Below are 7694 nucleotides of genomic sequence, written 5' to 3' on the forward strand. Positions count from 1 at the left end.
GTTCATAGGTGTCAATAATTTAGGATACTGCGATATTTAGAATAGTCGATTCTGTAAAAGCACGAAAGACTAATGTCAAGCCTCTTAAAATTAGATAGTATGTTACTACACTATAAATGGTATCGTACATGGATATTAATTTCTTGAGTCTTAGATGGCCGGGACCTGAAAGGACGCCCATCTGCCCGCCCTGAGCCGAGCCATAGCGGTAGGGCTCCCACCTGCCCATGCAGGGCTCCGGGGCTCTGCACCAGGGACCCTTGTCCCGGGCAGATGGACACTTGTCAGACCGCAGGACGGGGGCTCCCACACCCCAGGCCCTGACCGAAACCCAGACCCCGAGGCCGGCCGGGGAGATCGGGGAGCCTGCTTCGGGCACGAGGGACTCCTGTTCCGGAGACACGAACCCTCAGGACGTGCGTTCGTTTTCCACACATTTTTTCCATAATTCCGCGTGGAGGCCTTACGCCAATTCCCCCAGCCCTATTCCAAAACCTAGCCAGGCCGGGGAGAGCCTCCCCGGGCCCCGATGGACCCTCTTCCCCAGCGCCCGGACCCTCGGCTGGCTTGCGAGACGGGGGGGCTCACGCACCCCGGGGCCCGCCGGACAGAGTACGAGCCCCGGGCCCGGTCCCAGCTTCCGAACCCTAGTCAGGCAGAGCCTCCCCGGGCGCCGGTGGACCCCCGTCCCCTGCGCCCGGACCCTCGGCTGGCTTGCGGGACGGGGGGCTCCCGCACCCTTGGACGGAGCTTGAGCACCGGGCCCGGGCCCAGCTTCTGAACCCCAGCCAGGCCGGGGGAGCCTCCCCGGGCCCCGGTGGACCCCCTTCCCCAGCGCCTGGACCCTCGGCTGGCTTGCAGGACGGGGGGGTCCCGCAACCCGGGGCCTGCCGGACGGAGCACAAGCCCCGGGCCCGGTCCCAGATTCTGAACCCTAGCCAGGCCGGAGAGATCCTCCCCGGGCCCCGGTTGACCCCCGTCCCACGCGCTCAGACCCTCGCCTGGCTTGCAGGACGGGGGGCTCCTGCACCCTGGGACACTGGGACGGACCACGAGTCCCGGCCCCGGTCACAGCTTCCGAACCCTAGCCAGGCCGGGGAGAGACTCCCCGGGCCCCCGGTGGACCCCCGTCCCCAGCGCCCGGACACTCTGCTGGCTTGCAAGACGGGAGGGGGGCTCCAGCACCCCATGGCCTGCCGGACAGAGCTCAAGCCCCGGGCCCGGTCCCTGCTTCCGAACCCTAGCCAGGCCGGAGAGAGACTCCCCGGGCCCCCGGTGGACCCCCTGTCCCCAGCACCCGGACGCTCGGCTGGAACCAAGGAGGGTTAAGCCCAGGCCACCTCCTCTCCCCGACAGCTTGCCCGGGGAGCCCATTTTGCTCGACTATTAAGCTCATGGGGGCTTACAGAACTCTGGGAAAGGACAAAAGTTGGAGCTAGCCCGGCCGGCCAGCAGGCCGGCCATCTGGTCACCCGGCCCGCAGGGCCATCTGGTCGCGCAGCCAGGCGACCAATGGCCCGGGCCCGACCCAGCCCCCAGGTGGCCTGGGAGGGTGCCGTGTCCAGTCCGGCGACGGCGACGGTGGCCAGGCGCTCCGAGGCAGCCGCTCGGGAGGCTCCTTCCCTGCCCGACCTGCACGGGAGCAGCGGGAAGGGGAGGTCTGGTCCGGCCCGGCTGGCAGGCCCAGGCCATCTGGTCACCCTGCCGAGCCGCAAGGGACGGTGGCCCCCGTCCCTACGCCCCTGTGGTGCAGGGATGGGAGGGGGAGGCCCCCGTGCCGGAAGGTGGAGGCAGCCTCCCGCAGGCCCGCATTACCCCCTTCCGCGTCCCTCCTGCCGGCCCGGCGGCAGAGGGACCCACCCCTGGGTGTGGTGGAGGAGGGCGTCTGTGGGCGCCCACGCACGGAGAGACAAAAGCTTGACTCAGAGGATGACTTTCAATAGATCGCAGCGAGGTAGCTGCTCTGCTACTTACGAAACCCTGACCCAGAATCAGGTCGTCTACGAATGATTTAGCACCGGGTGCCCCACGAACATGCGGTGCATGAAGGGCGATGGAGGCGGCCCCCTTTCATCCACGCTCCGGTCCCCAAGCGAGCGGCTCTACGCACCGGCCCCCCAAGAGAGGCCGGCTATCCCAGGCCAACCGAGGCTCCACGGCACTGCGGTATCGTTACGGTTTAGGGGGGATTCTGACTTAGAGGCGTTCAGTCATAATCCCACAGATGGTAGCTTCACCCCATTGGCTCCTCAGCCAAGCACATACACCAAATGTCTGAACCTGCGGTTCTTGTCGTACTGAGCAGGATTACTATTGCAACAACACATCATCAGTAGGGTAAAAATAACCTGTCTCACGACGGTCTACACCCAGCTCACGTTCCCTATTAGTGGGTGAACAATCCAACGCTTGGTGAATTCTGCTTCACAATGATAGGAAGAGCCGACATCGAAGGATCAAAAAGCGAAGTCGCTATGAACGCTTGGCCGCCACAAGCCAGTTATCCCTGTGGTAACTTTTCTGACACCTCCTGCTTGAAACCCAAAAAGTCAGAAGGATCGTGAGGCCCCGCTTTCACGGTCTGTATTCATACTGAAAATCGTGATCAAGCGAGCTTTTGCTCTTCTGCTCCGCAGGAGGTTTCTGTCCTCCCTGAGCTCGCCTTAGGACACCTGCGTTATCGTTTGACAGGTGTACCGCCCCAGTGAAACTCCCCTCCTGCCACTGTCCCCGGAGTGGGTCGCGCCCGGCAGGCACCGGGCGCTTGGAGCCAGAAGCGAGAGCCCCACGGGGCTCGCCCCCCACGTCACTGGGTAAGTGAAAAAACAATAAGAGTAGTGGTATTTCACCGACGGCCCGAGGGCCTCCCACTTATCCTACACCTCTCATGTCTCTTCACAGTGCAAGACTAGAGTCAAGCTCAATTGGGCTTCTTTCCCTGCTGATTCTGCCAAGCCCGTTCCCTTGGCTGTGGTTTCGCTAGATAGTAGGTAGGGACAGTTGGAATCTCGTTCATCCATTCATGCGTGTCACTAATTGGATGATGAGGCATTTGGCTATTTTGTACCACCTTGCGGTGGCTCATTCTGGGTTATTATTATGCTGCCCATCAGCGCCAAACGGCCTTGCTTACAACGACGCTCGCTCCGAGAGGTATGGCCACTATGAAAGCAACCTCACTGGAGCTGGGAAGCGGGTGATGGTTTGTCATAAACAGCTGAGCTTCATACAACGCTCACTCTGGAGTATAGCTACAAAAGCTGTCCTCACTGGAGCTGAGAAGCCTGAGATATTAGGTTTGTGTGTCATGTCCGGTATGGAGGTATTCGATTTTGTGAAAAGACAGCGCCTCCTTCGCCATCTTAGCGGGGTTTTGTTTCACCAGGAACTACCCCATCTGGTAATGTGTTCGTTTGCTTCGCCATTTCTCACTATCAGGCTAGGCCAGTGATAGACCATCTTTGGGCTTACCCCATAGACTTCCCTCCGCAGAGTCCAGTACTATGTAGGCAGTGACCGGCGGGACCACAGTTTGGTAAAGGCCAGAGAAAGGTTAAGAGAGTCATAGTTATACCCGCTCGCCATTTCTCACTCCCAGGCTAGGCCTGCAAAAGACCTTGTTTAGCCTGCCTCCAGAGACTTCCCTCCGCAGAGTCCAGTACAAAGGAGGCAGTTTACCGGCGGGACCACGAAGAGGTAAAGGCCACTATGACTGAGAAAGGTTAAGAGAGTCATAGTTACTCCCGCCGTTTACCCGCGCTTCATTGAATTTCTTCACTTTGACATTCAGAGCACTGGGCAGAAATCACATCGTGTCAACACCTTCCTTGGGCCTTCGCGCTGCTTTGTTTTAATTAAACAGTCGGATTCCCCTGGTCCGCAGCAGTTCTAAGTCAGCTGCTAGGCAATGGCCGAGGGAGAACGCCGGCCCCGCGCTCCCGGGGAGGGGGCACAGGGAGAGGCGACCACCGCAGCTGGGGCGATCCACAGGAAGGGCCCGGCTTGCGTCCAAAGTCACCGCTGCCCCGGAGGGAGGTGCCTCGTCCAGCCGCGGCGCGCGCCCAGCCCCACTTCGCGTCCCAGCCCGACCGACCCAGCCCTTGGAGCCAATCCTTATCCCGAAGTTACGGATCTGACTTGCCGACTTCCCTTACTTACATTGTTCCAACAGTCCAGAGGCTGTTCACCTTGGAGACCTGCTGCGGATATGGGTACGGCCTGGCGCCAGATTTACACCATCTCCCCCAGATTTTCAAGGACCAGCGAGAGCTCAACGGACGCCGCCGGAACCGCAACGCTATCCAAGGCTCGGGCCCCTCTCTCGGGGCGAACCCATTCCAGGGCGCCCTGCCCTTCACAAAGAAAAGAGAACTCCCCCCGGGGCTCCCGCCGGCTTCTCCGGGATCGTTTGCGTTACCGCACTGGCGCCTGTCTCCACCACTCCGGGTTTGGGGATCTGAACTCGACTCCCTTTCGATCGGCCGAGGGCAACAAAGGCCATCGCCCGTCTCTTCCGAACGGCGCTCGCCCATCTCTTAGGACCGACTGACCCATGTTCAACTGCTGTTCTCATGGAACCCTTCTCCACTTCGGCCTTCAAAGTTCTCGTTTGAATATTTGCTACTACCACCAAGATCTGCACCTGCAGCGGCTCCACCCGGGCCCTCACCCCGGGCTTCGTTGCGCACCGCAGCGGCCCTCCTACTCGTCGCGGCTTAGCCCCCACGGCTCTCAGCGCCGGCGACAGCCGGGTATGGGCCCGACGTTCCAGCGCCATCCATTTTCAGGGCTAGTTGATTCGGCAGGTGAGTTGTTACACACACCTTAGCGGATTCCGACTTTCATGGCCACCGTCCTGCTGTCTATATCAACCAACACATTTTCTGGGGTCTGATGAGCTTCGGCATCAGGCGCCTTAACCCGCCATTCGGTTCATCCCGCAGCACCAGTTCTACTTACCAAAAGTGGCCCACTAGGCACTTGCATTCCATGCCCGGCTCCACGCCAGCGAGCCGGGCTTCTTACCCATTTAAAGTTTGAAAATAGGTTGAGATCGTTTCGGCCCCAAGACCTCTAATTATTCGCTTTACCAGATAAAACTGGGGGCTCCGAGCGCCAGCTATCCTGAGGGAAACTTCGGAGGGAACCAGCTACTAGATGGTTCGATTAGTCTTTCGCCTCTATACCCAGGTCAGACGACCGATTTGCACGTCTGGAACGCTACGGACCTCCTCCAGAGTTTCCTCTGGCTTCGCCCTGCCCAGGCATAGTTCACCATCTTTCGGGTCCTATCACGCACGCTCATGCTCCACCTCCCCGATGGAGCGGGCGAGACGGGCCAGTGGTGCACCCGCCGCTGGAAGCACGGCAGAATCCCACCTCAGCCGGCGCGCGCCGGCCCTCACCTTCATTGCGCCACAGGGTTTTGCTCGGCCCTCCAACTCGCGCACGTGTTAGATTCCTTGGTCCGTGTTTCAAAACGGGTCAGGTGGGTAACCGTCATCGCCGCAGACCCCTGGTGCCCGGTGTGGGCCTCCCCACCCGGCAGCACGAAGCGGTTGGGGTGCACTGAGAACAGCCGCCCCAGTCGACAGTCGCGCCGGGAGCAGGGGGCCCCGTCCTCCCTTCAACCACCCCGGCGCGCCCGAGGGGCGGCCGGGAACGGGTGTTCGGGGGAGGGCGCGGAGGCGGTCGAATCTCCCTCGGCCCGGCTGACACAGCGAAGCTGCTGCCAGGGGGTCTGTAACACCCTCCGCCGGAGCAGAGGGCCACCTGCCACCCCGAAGCCTTCCCAGCCGACCCGGAGCCGGTCGCAGTGCACGGCCGCGGAGGAAATGCACCCTGCGGGGGCTGGGTAGGACCCGGGCGCCGGTCCCGCAGAGGGGATCCGGAACTCCCGGGCCACCAACCTTCCCGCCATGTTGAATCCTCCGGGCGGACTGCACGGACCCCACCCATTTACCTCTCAACGGTTTCACGCCCTTTTGAACTCTCTCTTCAAAGTTCTTTTCAACTTTCTCTTATGGTACTTGTTGGCTATCGGTTTCGCGCCCGTATTTAGCCTTAGATGGAGTTTACCACCCGCTTTGGGCTGCATTCCCAAGCAACCCGACTCCGAGAAGACCCAATCCCGGCGCACCGGGGGCCGCTACCGGCCTAACACTGTCCACGGGGTGAGCCTCGATCAGAAGGACTTGGGCCCCCTGAGCGACGCCGGGGAGTCGGTCTTCTGTACGTCACATTTCCCGTGCCCGCCGCCGGGCGGGAATTCGGCGCTGGGCTCTTCCCTCTTCACTCGCCATTACTGGGGGAATCCTGGTTAGTTTCTTTTCCTCCGCTTAGTAATATGCTTAAATTCAGCGGGTCGCCACATCTGATCTGAGGTCGTAGTCGGAAGAAAACGCCGGAGCGTTAAGGGGGGACCGGAGAAGGCGAGCCCCCTGCCGGAGCAGGGGCGTGGCGTACCCAGCCGCGTGCTCCCTCTTGCCCCGGATTGCATCAGGAGGGGTTTCACCCTCGCCCGGAAGCCGGCCGTGGAGGATGGTGCCCGAGGCGCGTGCATGCGGGCAGCCGGTGGGGCACCACGGACAGCCACGGACTGGCCGGACAGCCGGACTGGCACACAGCCAGGCGCCCCGGGACGGGCCCGGGGCGGACCAGTCACTAGGCCCCTTCTCGGGGGCCAGGCGCGCCGGCTGCGTACCTCCGCTGCAGGACCCGGCTAGGGACCCTGCCACGGGCGATCGGAGGATCTGACCTTGTGGGGGGATGAAGGGGAAGCGGAGCTCACCCTGCGACGGCCCCAGCCGCGTCCCAGGGAAGCCCCAGGGCGATTGACGATCGAGCGACCCTCAGACAGGCGTAGCCCCGGGAGGAACCCGGGGCCTCAAGGTGCGTTCAAAGTGTCGATGATCGATGTGTCCTGCAATTCACACTAATTCTCGCAGCTAGCTGCGTTCTTCATCGATGAGCGAGCCGAGTGATCCACTGCCAAGAGTCACAGGCAACCTTTTGAAAACGTTTGCCCACCTGCGGGTGCAGGAGAGGTGGGAGGAAGGCGACGCTGTCCGTCCACCGCCCGCGCGGCGAGACGGCCCGGACTCCCCATACAAGGCTTCCCCTCTGGGAGTCAGACAGCACCGTCGGGAGAAAAAACATTGCCAGGCGGTTGGCCCAGGAGCCCACCCCCACCCACCCACCCGGGGGCGAGGGAGGGGGCTACCAGAGTGACGGGAGCAGGCAGCCCCCCAGCCGCCGGTCCCTCCCGGGGTAACCAAGGAGGGACCACGCGTGTCTTCAAACCCCTCAGCCCGGCCACACGGGACCGGGTTGAACCAGGTACCTGGCAACGAGGGAGGGTCGCCCCATCTGCACATCAGCCGTCAGTTGCCGGGCGGCCCTGAGCCGTGCCAGCAGGCTGGCGTTCAGCCCACCATCCTCGCCTGGTTCGGAGGCACCGGAAGGGAAGAGCCAGGCGGGTCCCCATCCTGCACGCCTCCCACCGAGAGGAGCCGGGGTCCCCTCGCAGGCCCTCGGCCCCTTCTCTTCCAGGCCACCCTGCCATGCGAGAAGGGCCACTCCTCGGTCGCCCGGAACCCCATCAGGTCAGGCCGGGTCTCGGGATACCAGAGGGCCCAGCCGGCGCCAGGGCCTTTTCGAGGGAGGGGTGGTGCCAGCCAAGGGATGCACTGCCA

General features: G+C 62.4%; 1 non-coding gene and 1 pseudogene across 1 annotated transcript; both read right to left on the minus strand.

Annotated features, from left to right (window-relative positions):
- Window positions 1-1909: 1909 nt before the first annotated feature.
- On the minus strand, window positions 1910-6387 carry LOC146820839 (28S ribosomal RNA; annotated as a pseudogene).
- A 458-nt stretch (window positions 6388-6845) lies between these two features.
- On the minus strand, window positions 6846-6999 carry LOC146820840 (5.8S ribosomal RNA). The gene has a single exon (XR_014965288.1). It is a non-coding gene; the product is annotated as a 5.8S ribosomal RNA (ribosomal RNA).
- Window positions 7000-7694: the final 695 nt, after the last annotated feature.

This window comes from Triturus cristatus, chromosome 6 (genome assembly GCF_964204655.1).
Source record: "Triturus cristatus chromosome 6, aTriCri1.1, whole genome shotgun sequence".
NCBI classification, from domain to species: Eukaryota; Metazoa; Chordata; class Amphibia; order Caudata; family Salamandridae; genus Triturus; species Triturus cristatus.